This window comes from Petromyzon marinus, chromosome 2, assembly GCF_048934315.1.
Source record: "Petromyzon marinus isolate PM22_M1 ecotype Great Lakes invasive population chromosome 2, UKy_Petmar_22M1.pri1.0, whole genome shotgun sequence".
Lineage (NCBI taxonomy): Eukaryota > Metazoa > Chordata > Hyperoartia > Petromyzontiformes > Petromyzontidae > Petromyzon > Petromyzon marinus.
In genome coordinates, this window is record NC_133668.1 from 15,466,017 (window position 1) to 15,484,935 (window position 18,919).

The window sequence follows — 18,919 nt, forward strand, 5'->3', positions numbered from 1 at the left end:
GTCTAGGTTGGCACCGAACAGTGTGTGTGCATCTGTGATGGGCTCTAGTCATTGCAGGCCTCCAGTTGAATCCGCGCCTCAGTTGGTGGCGACGGCCAACACGGCTCCTCTTCAAAATGTGCCGATGCTCGCGGATTGCGGACTAGGTCTCGCTCGTAACGAATGGTCCCGCCTACAGAGTGAGGATACCTCTCTGTTGAAATTTCGATGCCGTGATAAATCTGTCGACCATAACGCCACTCTGGCGACCTCCCCAGTCGTTGCCGTGCATGATGGCCTTCTTATGCGATGGGACGCTGAGTTACAGACGTATTGTGTTGTGGTGCCCACAGTCCTCCGGGGGAAACTAACTCGCATAATTCACGAAAAATATATGCACTTGGGGATTCATAAAACTTTGTTGACCGTCAAGCGGGACTATTACTGGCCGGGCATGGAGGGCTACGTGGCGCTATTCATCAAAGGCTGCCAAGATTGAGCACGCCGGAAGCCTCCAGTTTTGCACGATCAGCCCCCGCTGCAATCTATCCAGGTATCACGAATTAACGAACTTGTGGCCCTTGACCTTTTAGGCCCATTACCAGCTTCTCAGCGGGGCCGCAAGTATCTTTGGTTGGGGTGGAGTACCTCACCCGCTGGCCCATGGCATGGCCCTTACATGATCAGTTGGCCTCGTCCATCACCGATGCCTTTTTGCATGGCTACATGTTAGACAAGGGAGCCCCGGAGCAGCTTCTTATTGACCAAGGTCGGAATTTTTCTTCCTGACTGCTCAGGGAGGCCTGTGAACTCCTAGGCACGAGTAAAATTAGAACCTCGCCCTACCACCCTCAAACCGATAGAATGGTAGAGCGCTTACATCGCACCCTCACGTCCATGCTGTGCCACCGGGTGAACGCGACCCAGTCGGACTGGGATCTGTTTATTCCGAGCGTCCTCGCCGCGTATAGGTTGGCCCCTCACGCCTCAACGGGATTTTCACCCTTTTATTTAATGTACAGAAAGGACCCCGAACCCCTGATGCACATACAGCCGGGCATGGGCCGGTCTAAAAAGGGATCCGCCATGCCCGCTTCGATGAGAGTCACGCTTGACAGGTTGCGGGAAGCACAGGAGGCCGCTGTAGGCAATTCGGCCAACTGGCAAGCGGCTAATGAACGGTTGAAGAAGCACCAGGTATCCGGGCTTCCGTGGAGGAAGGGGGATAAAGCATTGCCGCATTGCCCATAGGTTCCCATAGGAACGTTCCCTAAATTACATCGCCCTTGGCAGGGTCCCGTTGAGGTCGTGGAGGTCCGCCGGCCACAGTGTGTGCGCATCCGATTTGGTCGCCGTCACTGGATTGTTCATCCATCCAGGTTGAAGGGATATGTATTGCCCTGTCCCGATGATTCATCCCCACTTCTGGAGCGGCCGGTGCTTGATGTGTCCGACGAGCCTGGCCACCCGTGCCGGGATGTGGTGCAACAAAAGCTCTCCGTTTGTCCACCCACAGGACCCCTCCGGTTAGCTCCCGACGAGCTGCTTGCATCCTCGTCGGGAGAAAAGCCGACATCCGAGGACGCACTGCTCTCGCACAAGCAGGATGCTGTGCGTGGGAGCGGACCGGCATCACGTACATGGTCCAGAGGCGCTCTGTTCCGCTGAGCACCTCCTTCTGGGCCACTATTTACAGCAGACGTCCGTTGTCGCCGAAAGTGTGGTCGGCACAATGGACCGAGGGATGGAGGCCTTCTTTTGCACTTACCGTTCTGCCTTATTACCCTTGTTGTTCCCTTGCAGACGGCCCTGCCTCTTCACTTCCCGTGTTGTTATTGCTATTATTGTTGTTGTTCTTGCTGATTGCTATCGGCCCCGCCGCGATTTTTTATTAATGTTAGCAGCCGGGAGGGGGGGGGGGGTGATGTAGAGGAATATTGTGAGTAACCAATGAGGGGGCGAACTGGGGAGAGGAGCCACCCAAAGGGTTCTTAAGGGGGACCCCGTGACGGAGGCGTGGTCGTTGTTGGGGGCCAGGATAAGGACCGACTGGAGTAAGGGTCTCTCTCCTCATCGCGGGGCGGTGTTGGCTGATCCCCTGCCCAGGCCAGACGAGTGAGAGAGCCAAGGGGATAGCCGGGGTAGGACCCAAATAGTTATTCAGTGTCCGTGTGAAGGACCGAGATAGAGTGCACCTACACTGGTGTGAGTGTAGGATGCCGAGTGAGAGTGTGCGTTAATAAGCGGCAACAGCCCTTATAGTATTCCTCGTCTCCGCGTGGTTGTACTGCACAATACATGTATACCTAAAGCAATTATTCATGTAGACCAGGATCTAAATAAGTAATTAAAGATATGCACGATAGCGGAGTGGAGTACTTTTGTAAAACTTAATTTGATTATGAAAATCAAGATAAAAATGTGCCTAAACAAGACAGTCTTTAATTAGTGAATATTATCTTCCATAATATGCGGATCAAAAACATGGCAATTAACAATATAAATGGAACAAAAGGTGAAAAGTCTGAAAATTAGTAGTGAGAGGTGTACACTAAGAGACAAAGAGAAACACACGATCACAGAAGAAATGCCAGTTCAGAGACATCAACATTTCTGTTAAGAAAAGTAAGTGGGCTTGGATAAGACATGCCACTCAAAGGAATTATGGCTACTGGCTGAGACTACTGAGGATGACCACCGTGGAGAGGGCACTATAAAACCAGTTCATGTACAGGAGTCAGATGGATTGTGGCATCACAGGATCATGAGATACGGTGTTGGCGCAGTGAGGCCTTCATCCAGCAATAGGTCAGGGCTCATGATAATGATAAGTGTAATGATACTTGTGTAATGGGACTTCCGGATGTAAGTAACGGGGGTGGTAGCCATAAAGATAACAATTAAATATTTTAACCGAGACTGGTTGTAAATGTTGCGGCTGTATTAACCAAAATTTATTTTACTGTTAATATTATTATAAAGACACGTATCACTGCTAAATATTTTTTTTATTATCATGTTCCATACGGCAGCTCAGCTGATTGCCACCGCCTCAACAGTAAAAGCAGTTCTAGATTTAAAGCTTTCGTGACTGCTAGGATCCATACTCTTTGGTTCTATTGGGTAAAGTCACGTAGGTGAAAATAAAATAACAAAAAATCACGACATTTCGGCCACAACACAAGCGGCCTTCATCAGGTGAAGGGACGAGACTGTCTGATGAAGGCCGCTTGTGTTGTGGCCGAAACGTCGTGATTTTTTGTTATTTTATTTTCACCTACGTGACTTTACCCAATAGAACCAAAGAGTAAAAGCAGTGCCGAGAGAATATACAGCCGTCTTCTGCTGTACTGAGTGAAGGACTTGACTTTTTCATAGGGCTGACAGTGGCTGTCTGTTTCCATCTTTAATCTGTGACATTTATTTGAAGGTTATGGGCAGTGCGTCAACTCCAGTAGGAAAGCAGCCACTTGTAAAACACATGCTGAATGATCCATAAATTAACCCTTTATGAGGCAGATTGATATTGCAGGTTATATTTCTCAGATGCCCTCAGTGGAATTATATACACTTATGATCCCATCATTCTATATGTTGTATTCAGATAGGCCAGTAGTATTTGCCAATGATTTGTCGTTGCACATTGATAACTATACAAACGTTCTCCACATGAACACGTGTATTTCAATGCTGGATTTCATCGAAGCTCACTTTTTCAAAGTCACAGGACTTACACCGTTTTGACCAAATGTTCACTTAAACCACACGAACAGTACCAACATTTCTTAACACCTTAAATACATTTACATAGACATTAAAACATCAGCTGAAACACTACCTTGTCAATTTTTTTGTTAATTAGTCCTAAACATATTTTCAGCCGTGTTTAAGTTGCTCCCATTTGCAAGAAACGCTAACGACATTCACACACTGTCACTGAGACACATTTAGCAGCTTGGGAGCATGTGGTTGGTCGTTGGAGCTCTGGATCTTGGGGTCCAGCACGGCGCTTTCACGGTTAATCTGTGGATCGGTGGGCAACGCGGTGCCATGCACTTATGGATCCGAACATTTCCGTTGCACAGCGGCATTCGGCAGCGGGGCCAGGGACTGGAGATGTCACATCCGTGGGGGACTTGGGGCTCGCCTACCGCGTGACATTTCCCGTTTTAACTCTGCCCAGTGCTCATCAGACAAAGCCGTATGCGGTGTCGCGACGCGGGCAGCCTTCACGCGGATGGCTTTGCATGCGAGAGCATTTACTGGGACCGCGTTTACCACCAGGAGCGACATTTTAATGCCAACTCCGCCATCTGCGAGACAGCGTCTATATCGCAGAGTCACTCCGCTTGATTCTTTAATGCTGGAACGAGCCCGCCAGCGCTTGCGTGGGTTTCCTGCGGTCACAAATGTCGGGACCAGCGTAATGCAATAGCCACGAGGAAGGAGCGTCCCAGTGCAACACAGGACGATTATTGCATCCAAGGGAAATAATTTGCGAAGTGAACATCACAGATGGTTTTGCGGCAACACCACAAATGCCATTATTATATTCAGGAGAGACACACGTGCGTGCGCGCGCGCGCGTGTGTGTGTGTATTCGGTGAGAATGCTTAGAATTATATCAGTGTAGAATGTCCGTTTTCATTGCAGGGTGTCTTTATATTGAACACAGCAGTCTGCATTTTGCTTGAATGTCTCTTGCGTCAATCTTTAATTGGAGATAAAATCATGGGCGGAGTTTGAAGAGGGGGCACGGGGGAGGGGCGGGCGGCATAGCCCCCTCCCCAACTGGGGGCATTTATTCATTTATTTTCAGTAGTTTAAAATTAAGATTTAAAAAAATACATTATTTATATTGCACCCGCGATTCCTAATGTGAGGGACAAAGGGAACCCTTTGCCCCTCCAAATATAAAAGTTTAAACTGTGGATACAATCAAACACTGGTGGCATTGGTCCGAAAGGTCCTTGTGTGCCTTCATCGTCCACATTTTACATACATTACAAGTAATGTACAGTATTTTATTTTTGTACATGTTTTGTGGATCAATCATTACATTTTTTACGTAAAAAGATGAGCTTCTCAACCTCGCCACGTCTTCCGAAGGACAGTTTCTGAAGTGGACCTTTCTCAAGTTTAATCGTAAGTCACTGTGAACAATTTCAAATAGTTTATCGAGGATGAGCACCAAAGCATCTTCAAAGCCCTGATGGGCGTTTCATTTTAATATAACTATTTTTTTTGCCATTGGACATCTGCACTTGGCCCAGCCATTTATAATATGGCGGTACTTTGAAGTCCCCCCGCAGTCACTATAAATCACCCTGTGTAAATGGAGGTCCGCTCCGTTTGTATAGATCTGCTGCTGGGAACCAGACTCAGCTCCTCCCCCAAGCGCTCTCATCCACACCGGCAGGGAGTAGGCCTGGCCCATTTATCAGAAGCCCCGCTCATTCATGTGAATAAATATTTGGGGGATGGGTCAGGCTAATACAAAAGGCCAATGTGAACTGTGTCAAAATATTGGAAAATAACTAAAGCAATGACATTTTTGGAATCTTCTCCTTATGATGATGCTAATAATGTAGTTTAATTATCAAGGAAATGTTCACTGAGTCTTAATATCCTATTTCACGAGGATACTGCTTTGGATGTCTGGTAAATTTGTTATTGAGTATTTTTGTTTGAGAGGCAACAGACTAAACAAATCAAAATGCACGTATATGAGGAAACAACGCAGGAAACATTGTATAGGCCTGAAATGTACTTGCAGTGATGCCATCCTTGAATAAATCTGAATTGACTTTCACAATAATTTTTTTGATGAAGATAAAACGTTGCTTTGCTCTCATATAAAAGTGGCATCGACAGGAATAATCAGATATACTCATTAAGTCTTATATGCGCGATATATAAAAGTCACATTTGCCACGAATCTGGCAGACGGGAAGAAGCCATTATTGGAATAACTTCATAGAGCTCTCAGCTCTCGTGCTGGCACCCCGTTGCCATGGCTCTGGCCCCTGCATCCCATAAATCAGCGGCGGGGCTTGTGGGCATGCTTGGTGGACGAGGGTCGCCTGATTTACACGCCGTGGGGCAGAGGGGCCAGACGCGGCCATTCCTCACACTCGCTCCTCCCCGCACCTCGCCTCCCTTCCATCCGCTTCCTGAGATCAGAGGTCAGCCGCCCACATTAACTCGCTCACGCATGCCACATCAACTCCACTTAGCCTGCAACACAGGCGCCGAGGAAAGCCGCGGCGATGTCTAAGAGCGGGTGTCAGAGTGCCTGACGTATGGACTGCACTTTCCCCCCGTGGGACAAAGTTAGATTTTAATAGCGTTTGTTTAAAGCCAAGTTCAACACTGCCTCGGACTTTTTCACATGGAACGTTGATCCATTTTATGAAGGAGTAATGCATATCTTTGATAACGTGGATAACAGTTTGATTAATAAAATGTAGGGTCTAAGTTTTTGCTTCTGTTTTGCATTTACTGGTTGTTTACAATTAGCCACATCAAGAAAAATCTGACAAAATTCAATAAAACGGATGAAAACTTTAAATATATGAAGTCCATTCTTGGTTCCTGACAGAAAACTCAGGTGATGAATGTAAATGTAAAAATTTCTATTACAATTTTCATCACGAACACAGTTTACATTTGAGCACCGCATTATTTATAATGCATGTTACAGGAGCAATGTGGCTTTCCATTTTCGTGTTTTATACTTATACGATTCTATTGTGCAACTGCTTCAAGAAATGTGCTTGAGAATGAATAGACCAACACGCTGGCAGTGTGGGCCTGTTTGGCGGAAAGCGGCGATGGTTAATGTGTAATCCCATGGATGCCCTGTGTGTTGTCGTGTTGGGCCTCCCGTTAACCCTGCTCATCAGTCACGCACTCTGAGTGTCAGAGTTTTCCTGCCACCCTCCTGCCTGGCTTTCAGCCCAAAGATTAATACTCTGGCCAGAGAGCCACCATGTGAGAGCAGCCAATTCCCTGTGGAAAAAAAAATGTAAAACGGGCTCCCTTTCTCATTAAATTACTCTTTATGTGCCCGTCCGTGATTAATGGATTGTCCCTTTTCAATGGCATTGTTATACCAGTTACATTTTACATGTTTGAGTGATCTCTCCTGCTGCCATGGTAAGCGTCGGTCTCCACGACCTGGGGGAAGGCTCTGGAGGATCGCGATCATACGCCGGCATGGCCCCAACAAGCCAAATGCTGCCACGCACTAACTGCGGATTACGCTGCGTGGCCAAATGCCTGTGAAGCTTAAAGTGTTTGTAGTTAGCCACCTAATTCCCTCCGAGCCCTTTAACGTGGTTGAATGTTCTGCATTCACGTGGACGTGGGAATCAATATGGGGGAAAACACACTTCATGCTTCTATTACCCTCAAGAGAGAAAACAAAAGTATATCAGGTGATATTTTGGGTAGTGGCCTTGAGTCTCTCTGGAGTGTTTTTTGGTGCTTGTGCGCCACAAAAATTGCAGTTACATTTTCTTGTGGTATAATTAATGCTCATATTGTACATGTTTGTAGAAAGCTCGACTGGTTAGACCAACCTATGTACAAAAAGGTAGCATTTATCGAAGTAAAATGGGATTTTTTTAATTTAATTGGCTTCCCAGAGGTGCCACTTTCTTGCAACGGATTGCAAAGCTTAACCAGGACCAGCTTAACCTGGTATAGCTTAAGCAGGTACTGCTTAAACAAGCACCAACCGACTGAAAATAGTTTAAAACAAGTACATCTCCATCAGGTATGACTTATCAAGGTACGGGCCAACCAGAGCTGCCTGTATGACAGGTGCAGATTCACAAAGAACAAGCTACTGAGGAACAGGCTTAGTGGAAGCTGTCCTACCTGGTGTGGCTGGGAGTGTATTTTTCCACCATCCAATTAATGAGCCTTCCAGCTTCAATGCCCATAAATTGTATAGGCCTAAGATGACCTTCACGATTTTTAAATCTAGGTTTAAAACTCATTTCTTTAAAACTGCTTTTTGTCGTTAGTTTGTTGTCCTTCCCCCGCACCTCCGATTAGCGCGGTTGGCTACGTCCGGTGCGAACGAAATTCAACAGGCATCAATCACAGTGGTGCGTACGCATACACTGAAAAATAAAACCTCAAAAACCATCGTCAATAAAACTGCCTCGTGAAAGAAAATATGTCGCCTAGATGTGAGGTTATCGTGGCCTTCATTACAATTCATATGCTGACCTTATTCTGGTTGGGTTGCGTGTGTGACCTCATCACCAGTTGTTGCTAATGTCGACAGAGACCAAGTGAAAGAAGGGAGAATTTAGTTGATGAATAGTGACGATGTCAGGTATGCAGTCTTACCCGAATAAAATTTGAAAATGTAAATATATGGCAGTCGGGTAAAATCTGATCAAGCACTCATTCTTCAGCTTAGAAGCCCTTTGTGTTTTGAAGAAGGGACATTTTTTGGTCTCTGAAAAGTTTCCACTCTGCCTTCTACTCCTTCACTCACCAGATCTTCCCAGAGCAAGATGGAGTAACATCCACAGGTGAAGCAGAATGAAGTTTGTTACACTCACAACATCGGAGCTCCGATGTCCATCAGAGCTTGACAGTTTCAATTTCCATTCCCGGAGTCAGATTGAACCCAGAGTCTCAGAATGAATGGTGGCCACATGCAGGACCCTAGACTCAGAGAGAAACCCCAGCCTCACAATGCTGACATAATGTGCCCTTCCCAGGCTAACATTGTCCTACGGGCACTGTCACTGCAAAGCACAATCAAGTATTAGTACTTGTTAACATTTACAATACAATTCATATCGCATTTTCCACCCTATTAATATACAAAATAAATTACACACACACTTAAACATAAATGCTGCAGAATTTTACATTTCAATGCAATTTTGATAAGTACACGAGAGAAAACATTTTTTATTGATATGTTCTAAATGTTTCCTCCCCTCCGTCTGTTTGCCATCGAAATATGAACATAATAAAGGAAATAGTCAGAAGGGGCTAGAAAAAAATGCTGAAAAGCGAATGGTTGCCCTAGACAAGCCTATTTCGCGAAGCAATCTACAAGCCATTAGCAGCTAATGATTGTGTTCCTGTGTATGCTGTGCGCCCCAGTAATGGGTTTAGAATTTCAATTCCAGTAATGAACTTCGAGATGACAACAACAAAAAAGACCACATTGAGCTCGCCGGGGGAAAGGCGTGCGGGGCACGTTGACAAATGAAACTTCGGTAGTGCGGGAACATTTTCAATCGGCCGCACGTTAAGATACCAACACGGTTAATTGCTGTGTCCTTGTTGAGATGTATGGGCCTGTTCGTGGAGACTGAATGCCTGCTTTGGCCGTTTTTCACAAACATTGATTTCGCGTAAATCCATGTCGGTTTGGGTGCCACGGATGAGAGGCTCGTGAAAAAATGAACTCGAGGGAAGCGAGACCTTGGTTTTGCTCTGATGACTCGTATAATCTTCCACGTCGAGTCGCCCGCAGCTTTGCGCAGCCCACGGCATTTGTGCATCAAATACAATCTCATCAATTTGAATATTGTAGAGTTTGAAACAAAAACAGGATTCAAATCCCCAATGTAGATAAGCTATCAGCTACCCGCACGAATGCAATCGTCTTTGCTTTACGTTAAAATTTCGTGAGACGCTTCGAGTTGCAGGTTGCAGTCACGTGGCCTGCTGGTTTCGGCGGAGCGCGGCCCGACCGTCTGCCCCAATACTGCACCAGGGGGTTAACGCTTAGAGATGAGAAGCAATGGGCGACCCACTGAATTGTCCTTTCGCGGGCGAGCAAACAGATTCGGATCATTTATCACACTACGCTTAACAAATCTCGCAGCGATCGGACAGCTGCATTAGCCGCAGCTGGCAGGCGTGCAGGCCCTAATGCATTTGCAGCCTTGATTCATTCGGCTGTATTATAATGGTTATAGACCTATATTCCGCTAACGCATTCCTCTGCAGGGGAAAAAACCCATGGTAGCAAATTGCATTTCTAATGGTCAAGTGATGGTTACTGATTCTCAAATATCTTTTCTCTCAACTTCATAGAGTGTTTTTTTTAAAATACAAATTATCTCCTGCAATGACAAATAACCACATTTTATACAATAGGTATTTTAATCAAATTAAAATCTAATAACCATGGCACGTATGAATGGATAATTGATGAATATGGTTAACAGATTTCCATTATTGCGTTTTAAAATCTGATTAAATATAAGTACAATTCACAAGGATAGTAGGTAATTAAAAATGCATTGGCCCATGAACGCGTGTCCAGCGTTGCCTGCGGCAGTCAGAGTCCGCCGAGGGGTAACTCCCTCGCTCTGTTCTGCGTCCCGTCTAGAGGACATAACCGAGCAGTTCCAATTTTCGGCTCGGCTCTCCAAATTTCGCCCCAATTTGGCAGGCAATTGTATTCAAGGGCAATGCTGCTCCGCAACTTGGGACGCGTTCCCCGCTGCCTCCCGGCTGCTTGCCTGGTGCGGCGAGTGAGCGACCGCGTGGGCCACTCCCTGGAGGCGAGTGGCCCTGCTGTAGCGGCATACACAATCAGGTTCAAGTAAAAAAGAAAGGCAAGGCACAATCTCATTACACTGCAGTGCAGCTCTAATTTTAGCGGCTCGCATTAAAGCTATATTACTTTGGCGATGTTGCCATCATTTACCGTTAGGCAACGTAATGGAGTGATTTCCCAGGCTGGTTTATTTTCTCAAGCCTGCCCTGTTATTTATCACGCCATCATCCCCGGATAACACGACGCAAAACTTGCACAACTCCATTGCCAAATGTTTTTTTGACCACAACTATCCCTGCCACCTCGGTGCATGGCATCGTGATAATGCCCACGAGAGGACACACTTATGCAAATACATTATTTCAAATAACAACATTAAAAAAAAATTTGCATCTGCCAAATTCGCTAACAGCAGCAGGTGGTTTCGGTCTTATTGCGTTCACACGCGTTGCTCCGAGATTTATGTTCGAGGCGTCCTTTTGACACATCTCATTGACCATTGTTCCGTAAGGGTTTGCTCTGGGAACCCCTCAATTGCTGCTCATTATTGACAAAGCACTCACCTCTGCCCCTCCATTATACCTGAATTACGTGGTGTTTTCCTTATTAGGATCCAATTCACATACATTACGGGGTTTTTCACGAGCTGCCACCTAATACGTCCTGTTAAGTGAACCATGGCATGTACGTCACCGTGTTTGCGATAAGAAACAGAGACCCCCCCCCCCCGCTCCTCTTTTGTGAGTGACGCACTGGCACACGCTACCAGATCGTCAGAACGACAGTACGAACACGCCGTCCGCATGTTGGGATTTACAATCAAACCTAAACATTTGCCCAACATTTAATCCACACAAGCTCATTTTAAGGGAACGTTTTGCCAGACTCAGATCATGAAAAAAAATAGTTTTAAGCGCAGCTCTTTTGAAAAATGGAAAGACATATGGCTCTTTCTGCTGCCACTGATAACCCCTTATTCAATATAATGTGTATGTGTTCCATCATTATTCTCCAAATGTCTCCAGGGTATATGGCAAGAAACAGGACATTCAGCTCCTGTTATTTGTTAACGAAAGTGGCACTTCCAATTTTTGCTCTGTTAAAGTTGATTTACCGATATTGAAATTGATTTACTGATTAAACTTTTCTGCACAGGTGGTTGGACGCTACAGACAGACAAATGCACATCCCTTTGGAAAAAAAAACAAAGTCAGTGACCGCAGAAGTATAATCTCGACTACTTTAACAGTGAAGAGATGCTTGAACATTTCACGCGTATTTTCTTGGCCCAGATTTTAATCACTGCGTTTTCTTTTTTTACAGCAGACCGTACAGCAATAATACACAACAGAGTGCAAATGGAATAAGTCATTAGATGTGCAAATAGAGCTTCGCGCAGTTTTCACAATCATCTCGCCAACATTGCCACCCACGACTCGGTATTGTTTTTTTTGCACGGAAAAGAGAGATCGGTTTTCGTGAGTAGTGGCGAATAGCCGTTGACATCGCCCGTCCTGCACCTCTGCTTTGTCGCTAACACGATCTCGTCACTGGAGTGTGAAACACCGAGGCACCTGATAATTGTACAACTGTCGCACGTTGCTCCCTACGCAAGTGGCACCTTCACACCAGCTTGGGTAAATTGCACGTTTTTAATGACTGCAGGAGGAGGACTGGACGACGAGGAGGAGGAGGATGAGAGTCGTCCGTTTAACGTTGCGTGGAACACGGCGGCGGCACAACCGGACGAGTCGCACGATTCGCATGGCTCCTCCCACCCTGCGAAATTACGAGCACACGGGAAAGCGTTGGTTTCCTTGCTTGAATCAAGAGTGGACGTGGCACACACGTGTCACTAGCATCATCATCGGCAGCCATAATCAATCTACTGCTGAATGAAGGCCTCCCCTAAGCCGCCACCATCTCTCATGCTTCTGCAATGTAATAATCCACAGCGCGCCTGCACAGGGGCTCATTTCGTTGCTCCATCTCCTCGGTAAACGCGTTCCACCCCTTGTCTGCCACTGCCGCATTTTTCTTGACCATCGACCATTCATCCCTGCTCGCGACTTGTCCTGCCCAAGCTCGTTCTGGTTGGATGGTAGTCAGTTTAACACGTAGGCTTTCGCGACCAATATTATTCATAATAAAGGTTTTTGGGTTAGATCGCGTTTATTTATAAATGTGTCGTAACCCTCCACCACCCGACGCGGCCAATCAGCAAAAAAAAAGTGTCACGTTGACAAAAGACAAATAATTCACTACTTCAGCCCACCGGTGTGTTGAAGAGTTAATCCACATTTACAGTTTGAGTACGACGTTTCGCTGGTAAATACATCCAGCATCATCAAGCAATTCGCCAGAATGGTAAAGCCCTCGCTTGTTTACAATGACTGAGCACGTACGTAACTTTACTTTGGGGACAACCTGCATGGCACGAACGTGGACTCTTCTTCTGCTCCATTGGCTGAAGGTTTATTCTCTGAGATATCTAGAAACATACATTACTGCATGCAGAGTGGATATAGGAGCTACTACTTTGTGGGATGTAATGCATTACCGTCTCCGTGTTACTGTTATCAAGACACGGAGAGTCTGTACGGTACAATAATCTCTTACAATGACTCAAGTGCCGAGCTGCCATCTGTTTACAGCTACTTATGATTGTTGGTAATGGTTTAAATATTCAATTATGACAGTGTAACTGATATACAGTCATGCATTACCTAATTGTCAACATAATTTATGAGGTAACAAATTACGTTATTAAAACCGCACCCAACAGCAGGAACTAGGCAGTTTCACGTATAAAAGACAAACATTTAACCTGCTCGACTTTTGAGTCAAGTACTGTTAGCGAGCACCTATTTGGCTTGAGACTGTGCACAAAATCCTTATTTAAAGCTGAGCTGACCTAGGAGAAGCCCAGGCCAGGCTCAGATTCCAAGTGCAACTGATATTGTGCAAAGCCAGGAAAACTGGAGCTGTAGTCACATCCTAACAATATAAAAAGGCAAAGATCCCCTGTATAGCCTGTAACAGACTGTAGGGGCAAGTGCTGTTAGCGAGCACCTATGAAGACTGGCACGGCACACGAGGGGGTAGGTGGCCAACACCACGCCCGGCCGCCTTTATCTCCCTCGTGGTAATGTTTACACATCGCACCAGGTACTTATTTGAGACTGAATCAACTCAGGGGAGACCCAGGACCAGTTCAGATAATCATCACCAGTGTTGGCCGTGAGTGGGAATCGAACCCGCGTAACCAGGTTCGTTGCACATCACGCTAACCGCTACACTACCGCTCCCCACAATATCACACACACACACACTTTATGCTTTTGGCTGGATATCTGTGTTTGTAATGCATTACGCCGCATGCAGCTTCGCCGATTGCACGCACGTGCACAAGTGTGCATCTTCATGTGCTTAATAGAATACAGAGCGCAAAAATAAAAGAAAGCACGACGGTTCTATTTTTATTTTTTCTGCACATTACATTTTGCAGTGAATCACTCTCAAGCAAGTCACATAATGAGGAGTATTAACCTGTGGCACCCTCCACATCTGGAGCGATTTAGGGCCATTCCATTCATATAAACACTGCCAAACAGCAAAACATAATTTACCAGCCAGCCATTAAAATTTAAGCTATTTGTTTTCCGACCAAAGCGCATGGCTTTCGTAAGATATAATTTTTTTAAAGAATTACAGTAACACACACACGCGCGCGCGCACACACAAAAGCCACCCTCGGCCACCACCACGGCCAACGGCACAACGTTGGTTACAGTAATTAGCAAACGTTGGGAAATAAAACAAAAAAAAATTGCGCGCTGGTTTACACAGCGAGCCGTTCCGGCGGGCGGAGGTGGCTCTCCGCTGTAATTGGCATGGGGCCGTGGCCACGGGGCCGCGGCTGTGATGTTTGTGCGCGCGTGCCTCGCCTCTCTGGGTCACACGTGCAAGCGATTTGCTGACATTAGCCGGAGGTAGCCTGGACCTTTGCTCGCGCTGCCTTGACTGGCGGGTGAAGCGCAGCCGCCACTGCTGTCATTTCCTCCCGAGCTGCCTTTGTTTGGAGTCTGGAACCCGCCCTCTGCCACCCTCCCCTCACATTTTCCCTCCGCGCCGTTTGTTTTGCTTTCTTGTTTTCGCAATTGAGCAACAACTGTGGACACAAACGGATATGATTTACGCCTTAATTTCATGGCAATGCGGGGAGTGCAGCTGAGCCTAAAATTAATTCCCCGTGTCTATTAAAAAAAAAACGTTCCTTGCACTCAGGTTTTGGAAAATGATACATGACGTTCAGGAATTACCAACAATCAGAATAATTCATCACTTGTGTTTTTTTAATTTCATGCATTCAGTGTTCGCATACTCATTTACTGGGTTGGCAGCTTCGTTGCTGTTTTAATGTTTGTCTTTTATCTACTTAAAATAATCAAAGCTGCATTATTCGGATGTGACGTGATTCATTTATTTTCCCAGTAAACATGTGAAGCTGGGCCAACGTTGGTATGTGGATGGAACCGTTGGACCAACTGTTGGCGCAACATTGAGATGCTAAATCTTGACTTGAAGCTTTCGTGACTGCAGGAATTCATACTCTTTGGGTCTTTCGGTGAAGTCACGTAGATAGAAAAAAATATAATAAAATAATAAAAATCACGACGTTTCGATCGTAACACAAGCAATCGTCTTCAGGTGAAAATATACAGCAGGCGGACTGCTGAGGCAGGAATAAATATAGCTATATTTGACAATACAAGCGATCGTCATCAGGAGGAAAGAGTTATTTCCTCCTGATGACGATCGCCTGTGTTGCGATCGAAACGTCGTAGTTTTTTGTTATTTTCTTTGAACCATCTACGTGACTTTACCGAAAGACCCAAGAATATGAATTCCTGCAGTCACAAAAGCTTTCAGTCAAAATGTGATAGATCACCATCACCACCATTTGCTCTTGCGAGCTCTTCGTTTTCAGAATAAAAAATGAAATGTCAAAATGTACCCACAACATTCCTTAAAACGCACGTGATATACGTGTGCGCACAATTCTACCAAACCTTATCATCCAGGTGAGAGAGAATGGAGATGATGTGCCATCAGTCCAAGAGACGCCGATAGTCATTACTTAGAAGGTTACACAATAATATCTGTTTTTCATATATGAATGCAAAAATACTTTGCGTGTAAACATGTTCTGTCTATGCTGTATTTTGATAAATATAAAACAATCTATAACCTGGAAATCTTCTCTGAGTCCCATGATACTTTTTAGGAAGCCCCTGCTTGGGATGTTTTGCTGATTCGTTACCGACTTTGTATGTGTGATGTGGAAACTGGACTATCGAGAATAAATCCAGGCACTTTAAGAGATAACGCTAAAAAAATCCAGATAGACGAGTCAGGATCTCGCTTCCAGCAATGCCACCTACGAGGCACCTCAGCGCTCTTCAAGTCGATACACAAACCACTCCTCCAAAAGTGCAGGATGTAATGTCATACAATTACGGAGCCATGGCAGCTAAACCCACAAAGCATGGACATTTAGATTTCGAATAATGCGAGATGCCGGGCGAGGCAGAATGCGGGTTCAAGCAGTCACCCGCAAGAGGTTCCAGGGTAGTCAGGTGACACAGTGACCCTACTTGAGGGACAGCAGCAGCAACACAGGCAGCCGCCGTGGGACCCCCGATTACAGGTCCTGGCTAAGCACCTGGCCTGAACCAGCCACTCACTCCACTGCTACCTGTAATTTCCTGCAGCTGATGGCATGAGAATAATTCCCATCCATCTTGCTGCTCGAGAATTATTTTCCGACAGATCCAATGACCCTCGTGCGCTCCTTAGTGGCTCAAAAAATCAAAGTGAAGCGTACAGTGCCGTCGTATTTTTCAACGCTATATATGCAATGTGTCGGTGTTGCTTAACAAACAGTGTTTGCATTTTCTTAGGCGAAAAAAATTCATGCTCCTTCGTTTAAAAATGGCTTTTGCGAACTGCACTCCGTCCAGCTTTGTGAAAAATAATTGACGCACTTTATCGATGTTCACGGTGGTTCATTCCACACACAACACTCCGTGGGCATTACAAGAATGGTCTTAGTTCTTGATGGAGTTTCATAAATTACTTTCACCATATAAACACTGCCCATTACCTGTCTAGGGAAGCTTCAGGCAAAATCAAACGTAGTAAATGAATGTCGCACCACCAGCTGATTGAGCTCACAATTTATGAATATGCACAACCGCTGCGGCATGGGTTACACTCAAAGACTAATAGTTAATATTCTACATTTTTTTTATGTAGAGTAAAACTGTTGGAGCATGATTACATGGGTGATTTATACAAGCCCCGCGTAATAGAACTAAGATCTGGCAGGGCCAATGCATCATCAGCTGCTCCTTCAACCAGACAGGTCATTCATTTACTGTCACCGGCACTCAAGAGCGAGGTGAAACTCGCTTTTGCAAATTAGGATCTGACTTCCGTTAATGCGTTTCCCTATTATTGACGTTGTAATACGGTAATGTAATTAAAATGCTGCTGAAGTATTCAATCCCAGCGGGGAGAAGGGACGAGGCGGTGTCGGGGACGTGACGGATGGCTTCCCAAAGTGGAGTGTTGGTTAAATAGGCGTGGAACCAGCTCGCTGTCACAACACAGCACGAAAGGACTGCACGGGCTGTTTAAGCACTCGGGTCTTCGTTATACAACTGTTTAATTAGGTCACCCTTATTAAATTAAGCCAATTGATCAATTGTTAAGGAATTATTTGTTGAGTCCTATAAAGTTCGCCGGATGTGGCGCCACACTCCTGTAATTTGGCACGTTGGAGGCAAGGGTTGGTGCATCAGGTAAATTCGTGAAATTCCCAAAACCCACTGATACTGCAAGGTGACCAGCAGATGGAAATAGAGCAGGAGGGTTTGTGAACCTGTCCGTGTGGAATTTTAGTATTATCCTAGTGTTTGTGTGGATTTTATCTGCACTTTTACGTGACCTGAAATGTTTTGCTTTATTAAAATGCAAAGTTATTGCGATTATTTTACACCGAGCCTCAGCCTTTCGTTTAATTTATTTGTCATATTCGCTGCACACACTATTGGCTGTCAAAGTTTATAAGTTAAACGCAAATACATTTCGGCTACGCAACCCTTATCACGTTCTCAACACTTGTACACTCTGCCACGTACAAACCTCATTATAAGTAAAGAGCGAGAGGCCGTAGATTTAAGAAAATGTAATGTATGTATTGCTCTACGGCGACCTCACGATCGCAGGACGGGTCTGACGCCCACCCTCATATGCCCAGAATCTTGGCTCTTAGAATCTTGCTCGTGATTTTGAGTAAGAGTCAATGGAAGCAGGGATATATGCGGGATGACTGCTGCCACACAGCCCCCATGCTGGCTGCAGACTCACAAACATCGCATCCGTCATCGTCCAGGGAGGTGATGATGCCCGTTGCCTGCACACCTCTCTGACCTGCACGCCAGGACTTGGCGTTGGGGGTTTTAAAATTCATTTTCCTGTGGTTACGCGAATTGTAGAATAACTCAGCTCTCGAACCCCCACTGTTTGATGTTTCAATGCGACAATCTCATGGGCATAGCTGTTGTGCACACACAATTGTATTTTATTTTGTAAGCTCTATACACAGACACGGCAGTGTAAGAGCATGAACTGGCGTTGAATTTTTAAGCACATTGCCGTGAGACAGGAAAAGCCACCGGTTGTTGTTTTTTTTTACGGGGAGCTTTATACTCCAGTAAAAATGGCACGCTGTCATTACCGTGACCTCTCGCCATCAAACCTTCATGCGCAAGTGAAGCTCTGCCAAAACATGCCTGCTGCACCGAAAAGAGAAGCGCGTTGAAGACCGTGCCGGTGTCCCTGGTTCTCGGCGAGCGTGACTGCGAGTGGGTGTGGACGTCCGAGTGCCTCGGCTGCCTATTCATCAGAGAGCGAGGTGGGTCGCGGAGAGAAAGAGTAGGGGGGGGGGGGGGCAGCGGTGTCGTCAAACCAAGGAACATTTATCAGAGCCTTTTCCTGACAAGCAGAGTCACACGGGCACTGGCAGTGACGGAATGGTGGCGGGGAGTGGTGGGGGGGGGGTGTTCCTACTGTGGCAAAAATCCAAAACGACTTCCCGACAGCAGCGCAGGACGCGGCCGCCCTGGCGTGAGCGCCTGCACGCGAAGTGTGACGATCGTGCGCGACCCTGCGGGACTAGCTGGCTCGCCGGCGTCTGGGCACGAGGTTCCGCCTGCGTCGAGTAGCGTCGTTCGGGCTACCGGGGGTAAATTCCAGGCTGATTCCGCGTGCTGCCCAACCGGTGCGAGTGACGGCCAGGTACGTGACTCCCCCCCTCGCTGCTGA

The 18,919-nt window shown here is 46.1% G+C and overlaps 1 protein-coding gene across 1 annotated transcript in view; it reads left to right on the plus strand.

The window, feature by feature from the left end:
- The first annotated feature begins 17,990 nt into the window (after positions 1-17,990).
- Positions 17,991-18,919, plus strand: part of LOC116946258 (retinoic acid receptor beta) — a 72,829-nt gene continuing 71,900 nt past the window's right edge. The window contains exon 1 of the mRNA XM_032961295.2: positions 17,991-18,892. The gene's annotated coding sequence lies outside the window, so the exon portion shown is untranslated. The remainder of the gene's footprint in view (positions 18,893-18,919) is intronic.